This window comes from Marmota monax, unplaced genomic scaffold (genome assembly GCF_021218885.2).
Source record: "Marmota monax isolate L192 unplaced genomic scaffold, Marmota_monax_Labrador192_F-V1.1 WCK01_AAM20220418_F8-fsc00015, whole genome shotgun sequence".
NCBI lineage: Eukaryota > Metazoa > Chordata > Mammalia > Rodentia > Sciuridae > Marmota > Marmota monax.
The window spans coordinates 25,513,785-25,533,426 of NW_026692194.1; the positions used below are offsets into that span (position 1 = coordinate 25,513,785).

A 19,642-nucleotide genomic window follows, 5' to 3' on the forward strand; every position below is an offset into this window, starting at 1 on the left:
TAAAGGTGTTAAGGATTCTTAAGCATTTATCTTATTTTTAGGGTAGAATAGATCATTTAAATTTATAAGGACGTCTGTATCTATTTATTCATATTCTTACATAAATTCTTTGAATTACTTCAACCTGACTTTTTAAAATGAAAATTGTATTTCAGAAAAAGCACTGATAAAACAGATTCTCAGTAAAATAAAATTTTAAAATTATAATGCAAAAACCCACTAAATAGATAAAATTAACAACTATCATATGCTTTTGTGAAAGCACAGTCAATGAAAAATCCTAAATCCATGCCAACTAATCTTAACTTTTCAACATCATTCAATTAGGAAAGTCAACAAGAAATTCTGTATAATGTTAACAGCTAATAAAAAACAAATCAAGAATATGTTAATTTGATTTGTGGTTTGGTGGGTGATATCTACAAATTTGAAATGCTACTAATTATTGTTCTTTAATGATACCATTTCAGTAGTACTAATTATTATAAAATATTGTTCGGTCTTCCAAAGTCTAATATTAACTGTTCTGGAAAATGTTAAGGTTAATTAATTAATGTAGCTACAAATCAAATTTAATTGCTTAGTTATAGCTCAATAATGATATCATTTCAGAAGATAATTGAAAAAAAATGAGCATTTACTGTGGTATATTTAAAAGAGAGAGTTGAGAAAACTATGTAAGTTGGAAAATTTACATAACATATTGCTTAGCAAATCAGTTTACTACAGGCTTCCTAGTCATAGAAAAATGTATTAAACAATGTGTCAGCCCAATATTAATTTTAACAACTGTTACATTTTCAGGTATGATTGTAACTTCATTAACTCTAAGAGATGTAATATGCAAGGCATCTATCTCAACAAATACAGCTTTCTTACATTGAATATTTATATACTGTTTTTGAAAAAAAGGATTAAAAAATAAATAAAATTTTAGTGTAAGTCCTATCAAATTATTATTATATTATTATCATTATTATTATTACATTCCATAGGAAACAAATACTGGTTTTGGCAGTTTATATACCGGTGTTCATGTCTTGTGGTATAGTATTCTATGGAATAAATACTTAGCTATGTGATATGGCATGTAGCTTTATAATATGGTACAATAAGACTACCAGATACATAAAAAAATAAAGTAAAACTTGAAGTGATTAGAACAGAAGAACAATTGTGCATTGGGAAAAATCAGGAATAATGAAAAATATTACAGAAATTATCATTAGACAAGAAAAGCTATTAGTACGTAGTGCCTTGAATCTAGAATATTCAGGATTTATTTTAAATTAGAAGAATTTCATTTAGACTATTACACTTAGACTTTTAAATTAAAGGCATATGATATTTTATACTGGCATAGAACTTTCCTAGGTAATGTGCTAATGTAAAAAATTTGGTTGCAATAATGTTAGCATTTCAATGGATTTCTGCTTTAGTGGATTATCTTTTCAGACCAGAATATTTATCTCTTTTTGAGCCAAACCACATGTAGTATCATCTGAAAACCTAAATTATAACTGCAAGATGTTTTTGTAAATGCATATGTTTTCTGAATGCATAACTATTATAAAAATAAGACAGGGTAGGAGCCAAAAACATTTATGAGTTTTAGTATTGCCTGGAGTCCAAGTTGATTATGTACAGAAAGGTTCTTTACCATGTCAACCAGATTTCCATTTTGCTGTTGTAATCTCATTTTCCTAGTGCTAATTAGAGTTTGAGGTTATAATATAGTTACATAAAAATTTTATCTTAGCAAATAAAGAAATTTCTCAGTGTAGGCACATTGAAGTGTTTAAATCCTGGTCTAGTTTCTGAGTCATCATTCAAGGCTGTCACACAGGGTTGATTGCCTCCCTAGTTCAGGGCTTAAATTTATAAATCAATATTAGTTCCTACTTAATAAAGCTACTGATGTGTGATCAGCACCGGGCCAATATTACAAAGGAAATCAAAAGAAATATACTCCTCATACTTAAAATGGGAGATATATTTTGATAAGTATAAACATCATTATGAAGACATTGTGCAGGGGGTAAAAGAAACCTTAATTTTGGACAAAATATTTGCATTTATTTTTGGAGGACAGACAGCATAACTGGAAAGAAAAATGGGATGTGCATTTTAAGAATAAGTCATGGCTTGGAAAACATGGGAGCATGGACAATGTCAATAAAGAGGATCATTATCAAAATCAGTGACTTAGCCACAGTTCATTTCCTTTTGTGGGGTTTTAAATCATTATGGATATGTTTAAATTAACCTGACATGTCCCTTAAAGGGTTTTTGTCTGTGGAACACTTTGAGGGTGTAATGTGTAGAAACAAAATTTAGAACCATTACTATTAGTCGCCCAAGAACTTTCTCAAGTTCTCTCTTTTTATTTTATTTTATTTTATTATTTTTGGTACTGGGGATTGAACCCAGGGGCACTTAACCACTGAGCCACATCCCCAGCCTTTTAAAATATTTTATTTAGACATAAGGTCTCTCTAAGCTGCTTAGGACCTTGCTAAATTGCTGAGGCTGGCTTTGAAGCCTCTGGGATTACAGTTGAGTGCCACCATGCCTGCTATCAAGTGCCCTTTTATATATTTAATACCATTGGTGACAACCCAAGGAAGTAAGTAGCATTGCAGATGAAAAAACTGAATCTCAGAGATCTAAGAAATTATGAATCCAGAATTTGAACACCTATTTGACTTCAAAGATATGCATGTGCTCATCTGTGCCATATTACCCCTTGAAGTTTCTAAAGAAAATTGACAATATTTCTAGTAAGATGCTGTCAGCATTTTGTTTGGTTCTTTGTGAATTAGTCCTTGATCTCTAGGAATGGTTTTGATTTACTTTAATCTGGTAGCCACACGAATAGTCCTTCCATTCTGCCACCCACTCACCCTCTGTTCTGAGAGTTACCAGTGTACTGCCACTGTCTTACAAAACATGAACAGATTTTACACTAAATTCACTAAATTTTGATGTGGGAAGAGATTTTGTTTGCATCTTTCCTGAGAACACCGGTAACTGAGGGCAGGTGATTTAAAGATACTGTATGTACTTCTTTTGAATGGAGCTAGCTTAAAGATATAATACCCACGATAGAGTTATTTATTATCATTTTGCTGCTGTGTCTTTATTAGTTGAGGTATGAAAAGTTGCCTGTGGACAATACTATAATATCGTAAATTATGGGAACCTCCTATAAAATATCTGTTATGGGTACTGAAGTCTCATCATTGGAGATTCATTCTGTGGGATAAGAAAGCTATTGGTCCCCTAATAAAAGGTAAATGCCATGAAAATCTTAAGGTTCTTTGCAGTAATGGAGTAGAAGTTATTCTGGGGCAGGAGCCAGGAAAGGTTGAAAATTCAACAATGTAAGGTGGGTCAGCTGCACTGGAGATAATCTTACAACTGCTTTGGGTAAACCAGGTAGGAGGCTGGGGCAGTAGTGCAAGGTGCTAACTAAGTAGGCAGAACATTTTTTTCTTTTTCCATACTTTTTATTGGTGCACTGTAGTTGTACATAATAATGAAATTTGTTACGTATTTGCACATGAACACAATAGAACAATATAGTTGGGCCAATATCATTCCCCGGGATTTCCCCTTTCCCTCCCTCTGGTCCCTTTCCTCTACTAATCTCCCTTTGATTTTCATGAGAGTCCATCACTCTACATTTCTTTTCTTTTTTCCACTCTCGTTTCCATATGTAAGAGAAAATACATGACTTTTGACCTTCTGAGTCTGACTTCTTTCACTTAGCATTATGTTCTCAAGTTCTATCCATTTTCCTGCAAAAGACCCCATTTCATTTTTCTTTATGGTTGAATAAAACTCCATTGTGTATATACATACCTATGAATATCTATGGATAAATAAAACCTAGGCTGGTTCCATAGTTTGGCTGTTGTGACTTGTGCATAGGTAAGGTAGGACTTTTTCTACTGACTTTTCATAAGGGCCTCACATATTCTGCCCTATAGTTGGGAAGTCCAGAAGGACCTGGGAGGAAAAGCAAGCAGTCAGTAAATATGGGCAGAATTACATGAAAGGTCCTTTCCTTCTCCTGGTTCTACATGCCGTCTGCATAATACCCATCTATTTTCCAGAGGTTGAGCCAGCCAGACCTCTTTCTTTTCATGGGCCTATACAGGTGTCTTACTATAGAGTCAGGCAGAATAAACAATTAATTTTCATTTCCTCAGGGATCTAGATGACATTTTCTTTCCTTCTTACAGTCTCCACAGGCTCAGATAAGGCAGTAGGCATTGTATTCTCTTGTGGCAGCTGGAGATATGGAAGCAAGGGGCAAAAACACGGCCCAAAGCAGAACTTTAATTCCTTGCTTATTAATTCAAATATTGATGAAATAGTCCAGGATATTGTCTAGATAGAGTTTGCTGGTTTTTTGTTTTTTTTTTAGATTTAAGTTTCCATATGAGTTGGGGAGTTCTGGGTACCCTGAAACCAAGAGTGACACTCGAAACCAAGGCCACCCCATTTTCCAATCTTAGACTACCTGAAGATAAAGATTCCATACCCAAGTTTGGAATCTGTCTCTATGTTCTCCTAACTGTCACTAAGTTCCTTAATATCAGAGTCAGTTTTCTTACTTGTAAAATGAGGACAATATTGGTGATGGTGGAGGGGTTAGTAGTAGAAGAGAAGATGGTGATAGTGTTGATGATGAAGGTGAAAGTGGTAGTGGTAATGGTGGTAATGGTGATGGTGGTGATGGGTTTGGGATATGTTGGTTGTAGTAGAAATGGTAGTAATGGTTATGAGATGGAGATGGTATTGGTGATGATGAAGTAAAGGTAGTGGTGGTGGATTTTGATATGATTGTGGTGGTGGTGGGGTGGAGGTGAAGATAGTGAGTGCCAGAGGCAAAGGTGATGGTAGTAGTAGTTTTGGACATGATGGTGGGGATGATGGTGGTGGTGGTAGTGATTATTGGTGGTGGTAGTTGGTAGTGATGGTGATGGAGAGGGTACTAAAACTTACTGAGAGCAAGGATTCATGCTGCTTTGATTCAATCTTCACAGCCATAGATACTGCTACTATACTCATTTTACAGAAGAAGAAATTAAGTAGATACTGCTACTATACTCATTTTACAGAAGAAGAAATTGAGGCTTAGAGACTAACTTTCTCTGGTTCACACAGCTAATAAACATGGATCTAGAATTTATCAGTAGAACTACCTGACTATAGAGTCTACCTGGTTTTATTAGCTTTTACACTCAAGGACAAGGCTCTGTTGCTATGACCTATGACCGTTGTGGCTCAGAAGATATAAAACAAGGGTGGTGATTTATCTTTTCTAGAATTCTTGAATATGTATCAAGTATATCACACCCTCACGGCTCAGTCTCTATTAGCCTAGAAAAGCCATGATGAACTGAGTTGGAGAAGGAAAAGAATGCAGAATGCTATAATCCCTCCTTGCACCTGACCCGTCCAATTAGTGTCTATTCTTTCCTCTCTCACAGTATGCATTTCCTCTTATTCCTAAATTTTAAAAAGAAACTTCATTATTTTGAGCTTTCTGACATTGCCTGCTCTGGCCCTGGAACATTTAACTTCCTTATATGGTAAATAATGAACATAGCTTTTTTCCACGCAAGAAAAAGTATTTTCTTGCCCACTTTTTATAAAAAATATATTACCAGGCATTGTAAATTAATAGCAACAGAGAACTGGTATCAGGGGATAGTTTTTATCTTGTGTTATCACTATTAAAAAGTTTAAAAAATATGTTTTATGACCCTAGAGATGATTTAATAGTAAGAATTATTGATTGCAAACTTTCCTAGAATAAGTGACCCTTGTGGAGTTTCATCTGATACAAACCTTCAATTCTAAGCATTACAGCAAAGGGAATTTTTAGGTAACATTTTTTAAAAAGTCAAATTTCAAGTCGTTCTTGCTTCTGAATTACATTTGGGAACAAAAAAATAAGCAGAAAAAAATATCCTACCCCAAATCAGATCACTATGAAATGACATTTTGCATTGCATATACTTTGCAAAAAATCAGTATTCACGTTTGTCTGTAAAATATTAAATTTTTTTTTGAAGAAAGTAGTTTCATTGTATTCAATATTTTTAACTTTTGTATGCAGATTTTTGGTCTGGTGGAGTAAGCCCATTAGCAATATTTGTAAATATGATTAATTATAACTTTTTATAAACTACTTGAAGATAAAGATTTCACATCCAAGTTTCAACTGCATCTCTATGCCCTCCTAACTCTGTTATAATTTTTGTATGACTTTTAAAATATTTTATCCTGTTATAATTATGACTTTTAAAATAAACCCAATATGCTCCTTTAATAAGGAACTTTTCCTTTACACACACCACACACACTACACTTCTTATTTACCAAAAAAAAAAAAAAAGGGAAAGTTAAATTAAGTGGTATTGATGTCCAGTTTAGTCTTAGGTGCAATTAAAGAAGGACAATTCCCAAAGCTGTAAGAACAACTTTCCTTCTTGCTCACTGAGCATTACAATCTTAACTTGCCAATGATGTTTTAAAATGAGCTGTTCACTTCACTATATATAAATGTGTGTCTGGGATTTGTATATTTGGGGGAGGGAGGGAGAGAGAGAGAAACTGAGGGAGAGGGAAGAGGAAGTGGAGTAGTGGAAGGAGGGGCCTTAGGAGGGAGAGCAGGGCCAGAGAGGAGAGGAGGGAGGAGGAGAGGAGGAGGCAGACAGAGGGGACAGACACAGAGACAAAGAATTTATAGCCCTGATTACATTTCAGCTATTACTAAAATGAAGTGGAGACTGGAATTAGTCCAGATTCTTGCTCAAGCAAACAGAAGACGTAGGAGAGTAAAGAACTGGAAATGGGATTCACCGAAACTGCTTCTTTATTAAAAATAGGCAGCACCTTTGTCCTTGAAATCATGGATGGGCCCAAGTGTATTTGAGGAGCCTGAAAGTAGCTTGTGGAATCCAGTGGGGCGGAGGCCCTGCTACTGATTCCTGCTTTCTCAGTGTCCTGAGATCACCTAGGCTGTGTCAAGTCCCTTCTGAGTGCTAGGGTGGCAGTGAGGACTAAGACAGTCCTTGCTGAAGACAGGCTCATGTCTACTGGAGGAGACAGATGAATAAGCATCCAACCCCAAAATAGGAGGATGCATGTTTGCCCCTGAGGTTCTCTATGTCTCCTTTGGAATCTCTTAGTGATCTTACCGCTGGTGTTTAGGCTGAGAAGGAATGACTGTGGGTTGTCAGCATCCTGACTGGCCATCTCTGGCAGCTACAGGCACACTCGCCTGCTCTTCCCCAGAAGAGAACCTCAGGACTCCTGCCTCCTCCCCCTTCCCTGTCCCCATCTCACATGGCTCAGGACACAGTTTGGCTGCCTTCTTTAATGGAGATCAGGAGAACAGAGTTTGGGAACAATTCAAATCCAATTCATTTTTCACAGCAGTAATGAACTCAGAAGAGTGTAGGGAAAGTTTTCATTCTCTACTTCATTTCCTACTTCTGTGTGTTATCAGGGAAAGCATAAGTCACTCACATCTGAATCCTTTCTCCAAATGGTATGGTTTTATTGAGCATCCCCAAAGGAAGCTATTACAGAAATGTGGCCAGGAATTTGATAAGCCAGGGCGTGGCGCTTTCAGGGTCTCAGGCCCAGGTGGCTCAGTGTCTCAGAATTATCTCAACCTGATATTGGAGGAAACCAGAGAGATTACCAAAGAAAGACAGGAGATTAGAGGTGGAGGTCTTTTTGAGCTGTTTTTAATATGGAAAAAGGACTTCTATATGGATGAGTTCTGGGATGTTGTAAACTGATATATTATAGGAAGTGATTTATCCGACCTACACATAGTATGATGTAATGGAAGAATATAATTATAATGTAATAATAATAATATAATAATAATAAATATAAAAGCACATATAATAAAATAATAATGTAAAATACATGAAGTCCAAATATTTATCTGACAATATCTAGAACTAAATATCCTGTAGAAGTTAGTTGTTTGAGTAATTGAACTATATCCTACAGATTTTAATTATTTTAGGGAAGGGACATCTTTCTTAATAGTCCATAACTCCCATGGTCACTGTAAACTATACACTTTTAGATTAATCTATTTTTGGTTATTTGATTATTAATCCAATGATTAATTCTTATCTATAAAGCCCTGGAGACATTTGGAAGTGGGACTGGGTCTGTGGCCCTGCAGTTAAATTTTCTACTCTACTGACATTTGCAAGTCCTTTGTGCCTAACATATATATCACTGATAGCCTGATTGGAATTATATATATATATATTTTTTGGAATTATATGTATACAAAACATTCTGTACCCATATGTGTGTGTGTGTGTGTGTGTGTGTGTGTGTGTATGTATGTATGTATATATATATCCAATCAGGCTATCAGTAGGCCTGACCCTAGCTATGTTCATTTTAAATGGGCTGCTTGCCCAATGTGAACATACAAGAGTAAACAGTACATATTCACAAAGACATCCCTGTAGTCACTGTTCAGCAATTTCCTAGTGGATGCCTTTTGTGGCAGATATTGCAGCTACCCAGAGACACCATTTGCATGTAACATAAGGGTTAAAGACTTTTGGGACCACACAAGCCTGGGCTAAAATCTCCATTCTACCTCATAATCTCCATAAATTCAAACAACTTATTTATCCTCTCTGTTTCCAATTTCAAAGAATTAAGTTCACTTACCCAATACCTGTCTTATAGCAAGTAAGTGTTAATTGCAATTGTTATTGCCTACAGTTACTTTCTAGAGAGTTGTTTACAGTAGTCTAATCTCTAGGATTAGAGCAGTATCTAGAGATGGTATTTAAAAAAACTAAAAGCTTACTGGGAGTTAGGCACAGGGTGCTTTTTCTTCTATCTTCCTTTTCTTTTTTCTTAAAATGTCAGTGATATGTGCACACTGTGAGGTTCTGTGAACGTGTGTGTGGTGCATGTGTGTGTACCTGTGTGCATGTACAGGCACTTGTCCTCAGGGTAGGGGCCCTCAAGGTGTGTAGTTAGTTGTCTTTTACTAGTCTGGAAAAGTGATAAAGATCAAAATGAGAAAGATCAGAATTACAACATGATGCTACCTGAAATATGCCTCTTCGATTCTGTCATTGTTTTGATGGGGAAAGGGAAAGAAGCAAATATAGTGTGCATTTGCAGGGAGCTAGGACTAACTGGGAACATGAGCATGGAAGGGGGCAGAGATGAGCCTTTTCTTTTCCTTAACACCTAGCTTTTAGGAGGTTTCTACATCTCTATTTCATCTTCACACCAACCTTTTGAGGCATTAGCACTTCTATTTTAGGGCAGTGAGAGTGCCACAGTGATTAATATCCAGTAGGGGCTTAACAGGTGGTTTTTGAATAGAGAGCATAGAAAAGACAGAAGCCACAAAGGTTTTCTCGTATAGAGAGTGGGGGGAGATTAAATGAGTTGTTCTAAGTGGCAGAGCCTGAAGTGGAAACCAAGCATATTGATGTCTCCATTGGTGACCTAGACACTATACCAGGTGATGTGCTTGTTGGTTCTAGGAAAGAAAATCTAGGATTAAATCTAGGAATAAATTTCTTTCATATGCTATCAGCAGGTCAACCTCAGGAGAGGCTGTCTACCTGATACCCATTCTTAATACTTCTTTTCTTTTTTCTTTTCTTTCCTCTCCATACCTTCCCTCCTTTCTTCCTCTTATTTTAAAAGTTATCAACTGGAATAAGTTGTCTGAGAAGAAATTTTGGTTCTTGGTGCTCTGTATCTCCTTTCCTTTGAGATGATGATGATGTTGATGAAGATGTAAATAGGCCTAAGAAATTCTTATAATTTTCAGAAATATTATTCAGTGTCAGCAGTGGGGGAAGGGTTTTATTGAATTATTAGTAATCTGATAATGTGCTATATTGAACTAGTGGAATGTCCACAGCTGTTCTGACTTGCTATGAAATGGAATTCCTCCTGTGACAATGCCAGGGACACACTGTCCCTCTTATTTGACAATGAACAAGTCTGTGGAGCTGGGTGACTTCTTGTCTTTCAACCCTAAAGCTGCCTTAGAAGAAGCAGTGACAGTACCAGCTTGCCCAGGACTCCCCGACAGGCCTGAAGTGCTGCTTCTCTCCCTACTATCTAAACCCGTCTTTGTTCCCCACCAACTCTGATTCTTGGAAATGTCTATGTTTTAATCAATCAATTCAGCAAAAATCTATTAATGTCATAATGGTGACTTCTTTTATGCCTAATATATAAACTTGAAGATTAAGGTTGTCATTTTTTTCCAAGCTTGAAATTTAGTGGGAAAAAATAATTACAACACAAAAGGATATAATCAAGATGATAGAGAGTCATGCAAAGGGCTTTGGGTGTTCAAAAATAACTCATCCAAAATAATGTTGATTTAATTTCTTTTGATCTTTTACTTATTATTTTGCTTGTCTTTTTTTTAATCTTTCCAGGACAAGATTTTAATTTAAAATATTATTATTATTATTTTTTATCCTTCATACCAGGGATTGAACCCCCAAGGTGTGCTTAACCACTGGACAACATTTTCAGCTCATTTATTGATTTTTAACTTTCAGACAGAGTCTAACGAAGTTGCTTACAGTCTCCTTAAGTTGCTTAGGGCCTTGCTAAGTTGCTGAAGCTGTCTTTGAACTTGTGATCTTCCTGCCTCAGCCTCCCAAGTCCCTGGGATTACAGGCATTGCCACTGTGCCCCAGGGTGGTTTTTGTTTTTATTTTTTAAAATAAATAATTAAATATTTTTGAAATTTGTGGAAAATATGTGGAAATCTCATCTGAACTGTCTGAAAATAAGAACCATTTTTTTTCATAATTAAGACCAACCTGAATATTTACAGCATGGTGCCTCATTCCCTGTGCCCTCCCTGCCCAAAAGAAATCCCTAGATAAACATGATCCTGTCTAATTTTTTATAGATTTTATATAGAGATATCAAATATGTATCTGCATTAAGTAGAATTAAATCTTCATGGAAGAAATTTCATTGTGTTAAAATCTAGGTCATGTAGCAGCTACTCCTTGAGTGGATAGGTATGATAACATCAGTCAACTTCTTTTCTCAAATTCAGACACATGTTCCAATTCAACTCAAATATCTAGCAGTTGACAAATCTGTGTCAGAAAAGAAAATAATAATGCTTTAAAGATGTTAGTTTCTCTGCTCTTCTTCTATTTTATCAAGTACATGGCCTTAAACAGGTTTGTTTCCAATTTTTTAAAACTTTCAATTCTTCAGTAAAACTAATCTTACATGTCTCAGAAGCCATTAAATGGTTTATCTGAATATTAACAAACATATATTGATTATGTTTTATTTTGACAATTCCCAATAATTATGACAATTTTCAATGATGAAGTTCTTGTTCTTCTGTGGTATTAAAATCTGTTCATTTAAGGCAGTGATAAGATCCAGGATTTGGAATATCCTCTTTGTATAATCTTCAAAAATAATCAAATATTAATTGCCCGAGAAATGTAAAAATGCTGATCTGTAAATACCTCTTTACATTGGCTCTTGAGAGAAAACTTGGTGAATTAAAAGTTTTGATTTGGGTGGCTCGTTTGCTTCATGGGAGAAGGTAATGCCTAGGGAGAAGCTCAATTTTGGTGACTTTCTTCCTGCCAGCAGTCTCTTAAGTAATAAAATAAACAAAGAGTATGATCCAGGAGACAGAATGGAATGCAGAAGGAAGCAGATGTTCAGGAGTCAGGAATATCCATACCCAGTGAGTCTCCTTAGACTGCTGGCCTGGTTAGTTTGCCTCTAACTACACGGCAGCTTTGGGAAATTCATTTCATTTCTCAGACTTCAGTTTTCCTGAGAGTGAAATTAAGGCATTAAAATCAGTGATCTATGAATTTTCGTCCATAGCAAAACTGTTGTCCTGAGAGAAAGCATCAGAAAAAAAAAATTGGCATAACACTGAATAAGATGTATAGTCTAGAATGAGGAAACTTGATTTGGATTTCTTTTGTTATCCAAATTACTCCACATCTTAATTTTAATTATATAGTTACATATTTATTGATATGAATATATCAGCATATATTGAAAGATAATAATATAAAAACCAAATACAAGAAGTTTAAATTCTTCTTTCTAAGTTGTCTTGGTAAGTTATGAACTTGCAAAATTATCTGTCTATCAGATTGATCCGCTAAAGTCAATTTTGCCTATTTTGTTCACTGTCTCCTATAAATTGCCATTCCTGTCACAGTGTATTTAGGATGGCCACATAATTTACTGTCACAATTGGAGCACCTTTGCAAATGAAAGGGCCATTATTAATAATTATGTGGGCACAGTGAGTAGGGAAGTGTGGCAGAGTCATCCAATTTTAAAAACTCTATGTGCTTGCTGCCTTAGAAAAGTAGACTGCTTTACTATTGAAGACACTTGTAATGAGAGAGCAATAGTCATCAGAAATTAAAGATTTTGTATTTGATAATTCTGTTGGTTTTACCTCCCTGCATCCTGTTTCCCCACCCTCCTATTTCTTTCTTTCTTCATTAAATGAAGCTATTCAAAACTTACCTTATTTCACCTTGATAAGTAAATATGTCTGCTGGAATAGACAAATATTGGATATTAATTACATTTAAAGGCAGTACTGCAACTCCAGTGGTTTGCTAGTCAAACCACATTGGCACTTTTCTTTCTTTTTTTTCCCCCATATGGATTAAAACAATTGATTTTTCTTCATTGTCTTTTGGAAAACTGTGAAGTTGCCACTGAAGCAGATCTATGGGATTGAGTATTGAGTTGTCTCTTTAGCACTCAAAAAAGTCACATTACATTTGTGCATTTTTGTTTAAAACAAGGGAATCTCTGAAGATTTTTCTAGCTGTGAAAGCAGCTTTTCACCAGCATCACACCTCCTGAGACCCCTTGACCTTGGCTTACCGCATCTTGTTCTCACCCCTGAAGGCTTGCTATACTTCTAAGCTGCCTGCTTCTCATGCTCTACCCTTCAGCCTTCTCCATGCATCCTGTAGACAGTCCTTAGGACCTGTCCATAAGTGCTCCATAATGCCTTTCACCAAAGGTATATCAGCCAAACAGTCCACGTTGTTTGGTATCCCAGTGATAAATCAGTGTCCTACCTATTATTGCCATCTACAAAAGATTTTGATCAATTTATACATGTTAACTTCTTGCGAATATATATCATTGTCTTCTTTATTTAAACAATAGTATTTTTCTCAGATGGATACATAGGAATAGAAAGAACAATATTGATCTGGAAACATAAGCCAACATAATTCAAATCAAGTTATTTCTATGCTTTCCATAATATATTATATCGACTCATCTTAAAGGTATTAAAAATTCAACTCATTCATTTTAAAAGAGGGAACAGGGATTGCAAAAGTACATGAACAATGAATAAACCTCCAAGACTAAAATGAGTCCTCTTTTGAACATGAGACAATGGATAGAACAGAAACATAAATGAAGACTTAAATATTTTAATTAATTCAGTGGTAGGTAATATAGATCACTCAGGACAAGGATAATATGGACAATGAAGAATGAGTCACAGAGGTAACAGAATTAGAATCATTAGACCTGAAATATAATTAAGTGAAATATTATCTGGGAGTTATAATTGATCACCAGTTTAATGTTACTCAGAAGTATGAAGAAGTAACCCTGTGAAATGGTTCCAGTGTGTTAGGCATAGATGAGACACACTGTCACATTAAAACAAGCCTTGTGCCCCCTCCACTAGGGAGTTTATGTTTGGGTATAGTTGTATCTGTGTCAGTGTCTAAAATCTCAACAGTTCTCAGACTTTTGATCTCAATATAAGTTACTGTTTCTCACAAAATCAGTGCCTAAAATAAGAGATGGAATGAATGCAGTTTCACTTCTTAGTTCTTCTGTGATCATTTTGATTTGTTTCATTGTGGAAAGCCCTTGAAGGGCATAAACAATATTGTTACATTAGAAAAATTAAGGTTTGAATTTTCTGTTTCTAAACTGTTTATACAAAGTACCATTTAAATGAGAAGCTTTTCTCTTGCATAATCTGATGAATTTTCCTTTTCAATGGGTATAAAATACGGTGCTCAAGAAATGAATTTTCTTAGCAACTTTTAGGTTGCTGCTTTTAGTTCAATTCTTAGTTCATGGAATATGATGCATCTTCTTCTGTGTGTACCTAATATACTCCTGTCTCCTTATCCAGAAAGTAGCAAATATTATTCTCTACCTTACACAAAAAGGAATTTGAAGCCTCTTGATACACATTATACCTTGGAGTTTCTACTTAAAGAACACTTATTTGTACCATGCTGTGCAATGATATTATAAGTATTAAGGTCTCCTATGGGCTTCCAGACATGAATGTTTTCATTGAATTTAAAATGAGACTCATGTGGTTTTGGAGAGTAAAAACAAATTCAGGAGGTAAAGCAGACTAGCTAGTAACTTCTGATTCTTCATAACTTTCGATCTGTAGTGTTTCTTAAAATACATAGTTTTAAAAAATGATCAGTAATAACTAGAAATTTTTAAAAAACATCAGAGTTAGAGTAAAATTTCAGAGGATGCTTAAATGGAATGAATAATAAATTAAAATTAAAAATTTTTAATCAACAGTTTTCATCACATGCATAGTAAAATTGCATTTGTTAGTTGTATTACTATAATATCCTAAGGTTTGTTATGCCTTTGCAATTTTAGCAGCTGTGTTTTTGTGGACATAATATTAGCCCATGAATTCAGCAGGAATTTCTGAAATCAACACAGTTACCTGTGCTATCTTCCATCAATGCAGGAAGCAGTGCCTAAGAAGCACATGTTAGCAAGGAAACAATCTGGATCTCCAAGCTGTTAAAGTAACACTTAATTCCCCTAGTTAAAGAATTAGCTTCTAGTAAAAATGCCATGCCTTCTCCAAGCAATGAATGCTATATATCAGCTAATTACCACCACCATCCTTTAATAAATCCAGTGCTTGATAACACTCTATATGGTTGTAAGTGAATGATTACAAAATAGATATAGCATCCCTCTGTGTAAAACAGCGTTTGTGTTCTGGATTAAGAAACGGCATATTTGTAATCTGGGGATGTAGCTCAGTGGAGGAGCACCTGTCTAGCATGCATGAAACCCTAGGTTCAATCCCCCACATCATGAAAAACAAACCAAAATCACCCCCCAAAACAACAACAGAAAAATATATTCATGAAAATTGATTATATATAAGTACTTAGCACTCCATCAGAATCAAAAGCTGTCTCACCAAAAAGGTGAGAATTGTTTTTACTTAAATAAACAAGGGTCACAGTGTACTGAATAATTTTCCCTGTGAGGTTAATATCTTCTGACAAATCACCAAGCAGCCTGTGTAATATAAAAGTCAGGAATTCTGGAATCAGACTGGTTCAAAATCTAGCTCCAGTGTTTACTTGGAAGGTGATATTTTCTCTGCCCAGTGCCCTCATATATATATGAATGGTTTTTATAAAAAATAAGTCAGATAATATGTATTTTAAAAGTTAGATCTACGTCTGGTACATGGTAGAAACTCAATTAATTTTGACCATTTTTAAGATAGTGATTTTAGCAGGGCAAGGTGGCACACCTGTAATCCCAGTGATTTTGGAGGCTGAGGCAGGTGGACTATAAGTTTGAGGGCAGCCTTGGCAACTTAGCAAGACCCTGTCTCAAAGTGAAAATAATAAATAGGGTTGGGGATGTAGCTCAGTGGTAAAGTTCCTAATACCACCCTCTTCAAGAAAATATACTGATTTAAAAATATCCTAGGTGTTTCTATAAAAATAGTATACCCAATAAAAATATATTTAAAAGATAAGAAGAAAATTTTAAGTAATTTTACCAACTAGAAATTGTCACCTTTTACATTTTAGTATATACAGGTTTCATTTTGATCTTGCTTTTTCTGGGGAGGTCTGTGTAAAAAGTCTTGAACATATAAGTAAAGCTTTTTAAATTAAAATCTTACTAACTTTTTAAAATAAAATCTTGCTATCTGAATAATATTCCATGGTAATGAGTACAGTGAATTTAATAAGTCTCTTAACATTGCTTTTTGTTTTGCTGTTGTTTTTATATTTATTTGTATTCTATTTCTATTAATTTATAAATAATTAACTTAACGTCAAAAATGTTTGGGAAAGTAGAAAAATCTTGGTCCTTTTTTTAAGCTAAATCTTTAAATTGAAATGGATAGACCAACATGTACAGACATAATTTCACGAAGCTATTTTAGGAGAATCTGTATGAATGTACATGCCTAATTTCTATGTGTAACTTTCTGATGAGAATGAATGTTAGGAAACCTTACCATTGCTTATATGTGGAAACACATCCTTTAAAATTTTTCTGCTAGTATTTATTGTCTACTGAATGCAAAGTGTTATGCCAATCATTATTATAATATAAATCTGTTACTTTTGAAGTGTGTTTGAATTCCAATAAGAGCTATTATTATTCAAAACTCTTTAAAATGCTCTTTTGAAGATTTGTTCAGAGCCATAGATAATGCTTATTTTAAAAATTTTCATATGGCATTATCTTGCCTGATCATTCATTTCATTCAGAAGTCTTAAAGCCAAACAACTTTACTTTGATCCCTGAACCAAATTTGGTTGAAAAAAAAAAGTATATTTTTCAAAATAATTTATCAAGATTGCATGTGTCACAATATTATAGAAAGGGCACATTCCTGGTATTGAAAATCTTATTTTGAATCCCATTTACTATTTTTATGGGCAGGGATAATTTAGTTATATGTTCTTAAAATTCTATTTACTTTTCTGAAAAATGATGAAAATACTTCTTAAAGTGCCATGATGAGCATCATAAGGTAAGTGAAAACGCTTTGGTGATTAGTAAGTGGTATGCAGTGTGTTATCGTTATTATCATACATTGACGATGATACGTGAGTGAGTTCAAAGGGTGAACATGTATTACAATGCCATGTAGAATTACGATGATGACAATATTTTTTATACTAGGAAGATCTCACATTGTTTTCTCATATCTGTATTTGCAAGTTAATATCTGCAAACTTTTCTTCCTTTCTGTGATACTCACATACATTAACTCTAGGTTGACTCTGTGGGCCTCTTGATAGTTCCTATGTAGAGTGTTTTTTAATACAAAACAAGTAAGATTACGTTCAGTGTGATTCCTAGTACTGAATGTTGGCTTAGACCTCTTTGGATCAATAACAGTTCAAATTGAAAGATTTTGCTGGTATTTTTCTAAATCAGGATAACTTAATATTCTGATGGCCTGAGTTTTTCATTATATCTTCTATCTCAAAGGAATACTATAAAAATATAACAAATCATCTCTAAGTTTTTTTAATTGGCATAAAGCTTTAGTGAGAAGAAGCATGTATTTTACTCCTTGCACCATGCTTATAGAGAAGTTAAATTAGAAAATTTTTATATATCAGGCATTCTCTGATATTTGCTTCCAGAGGTTGGCTCCTCTTTTTTCCTCTGTTCTTTCTTTCCTTTGCCTTCCCCTTTCCTCCTCCCACTCTAAGTTCATGGTTGCTTTAATTCACTGCACTATTTTTAAATTTTTTAATTATGTTGTTGTTATTATTATTATTATTTACCAGAGATTTAATCCAGGGGTGCTTAACTACTGGGCAACATCCCTGGTCCTTTATATGTTTTATTTTGAGACAGGGTCTGGCTAAGTTACTTAGAGTCTCTCTAAGTTGTTGAGGCTGTCTTTGCACTTGTGATCCTCCTGCCTCAGCCTTCCAAGACACTGGATTACAAGCATGCGCACCCAGCACTGGAATGCATAATTTCCACTATATTTTGAGCAAGATGACTTCTGTTATTAATTATTTCCCCAAACTTGAGCATCCTATTTCTCTTATTCTTTTCACTCTCTAGCTTCATGATGTCTGCAACTGTTTTCTCTTCAGCAGGCTTAAGTAGTAGATGGAATTTATGTGGTAAGAGTTTGGGTGACTATATATGTTCTCTTGATAAATGGAAGCACTGGTGTGATGTTTTGTGTGCATGTTTCTAAAGAACTGTGAATTTGGAAACCTTTGGGTTTCAAATTTACTTCTGGACAGCAGCTTTCTTTTGACAATTTTCAAGCATGAAATTTTTTCTGGACAAAGAGCCTAAAAATCCATTATCATTATTTTTCGACTATAAAGCAGGGCAGAAACTCTCCAAGTGTGTTTCTGAAGCCCAAATCTGCATATATTTTTTCCTGATTGAAAAAAATTTTAAATATACCTCTTTAGAAAAATATGATTGGGTGGTCTTTGAGTCAACAAGTAGACTTTCAACTAAGTTCAAGAAATGTATCAATATGACCATTTTAGGAAAATCTTTTCCCTCTGATGAAAGTACCTTATATTCTTCTTCTTTTTTAAAATTTTTTTTTCTTTTGGTACTGTGGATTAAACCCAGGGGTGCTTAATCACTGAATCACATTCGCAGCCCTTATTTTTTGTTTTTACTTTGAGACAGGGTCTTACTAAATTGCTTAGGGCTTCACTAATTCCTGAGGCTGGCCTTGAATTTGCTATTCTTCTGCCTCAACTTTTGTAGTTGCTGGGATTACAGGTGTGCACCAATGCATCCAGCAAGTACCTTGTATTCTCAACTCAGGGTCTCAAAGATATAAATGACTACAGAAAAAGCGTAATTTTACAGGCCTTTCTTAAATTGATGTATTCATGATAATATCAAAATGATGCCTAAATGTAAACATTAACTCTGATTTCAAGCATGTTTTGTAATGTTTTCTTTCATTCTTGGGTAGTTGTAGATTAATCATCAAGAAAATTTGTTCCTTTATGATTCTAAGACTCTGTATTATTTTCTATACTAATACCTTTTAATTTAATACTGCTGTTTAAAATTTGCTCCAATGTCAAATCTTTCAGCATAGCAGAATCAGTTGGTCATGTCCAAGAAATAGTTTGTATAGTAAAGCTTGATGAAGCTCATGAATTTTAAATGTCTAAATTGGAGCCACTCCAAAATATAGGCCTTGGGTAGTCGCTCACCCTTTTATGAGTGTGAAGTCCTGCTTCAGTGTTCAGTGGCTTGTTAAGTAGAAGCTATGTCATTATAGTTTTCGTTCCTTCAACTGGGCCACCTAACTTCTTACTCCATTTTTTTCCAAAGCCATCCTGTTTTACCCAGATTCAGGTAATTGGACTGTTTTATTGTGTTTCTTGTGTAAAAGGAGTGTCTTAAGTTCCATCATTCCTGTGGTTTCCGAAGAGAAAGGTAAAAAATAAAGCAGAGTCTCTCTCCACTTAGTGCTTCTAAATGGGTCCTTGTGGTGTTAATCTGTGACGTGTGCCAATGAAGATATCCACAGTCTAAAAGTACATGTTGATAAATTGAGATAGGCTAAACGGGGCACCTGTACCTTTTTATGGAGAACAACACAGAATAAAAACTTTTGAGGAGATTGGATATGATATTGTTCAACTTCAGACTAACTTTTGGTAAAAATGAATTGAACCAGGTTTGATTCCTCAAACTTCATTAGGAACTGGGGCAGAGAAAGGAGATAAAGAGGAAGACTGAAGAAAATATGACCTGTTTCATGACCAAA

General features: G+C 34.8%; 1 protein-coding gene across 14 annotated transcripts in view; it reads left to right on the forward strand.

The window, feature by feature from the left end:
- The window catches only part of Slc8a1 (solute carrier family 8 member A1), a 370,999-nt gene that overhangs the window by 80,056 nt on the left and 271,301 nt on the right, over positions 1-19,642 (forward strand). The window lies entirely within an intron of this gene.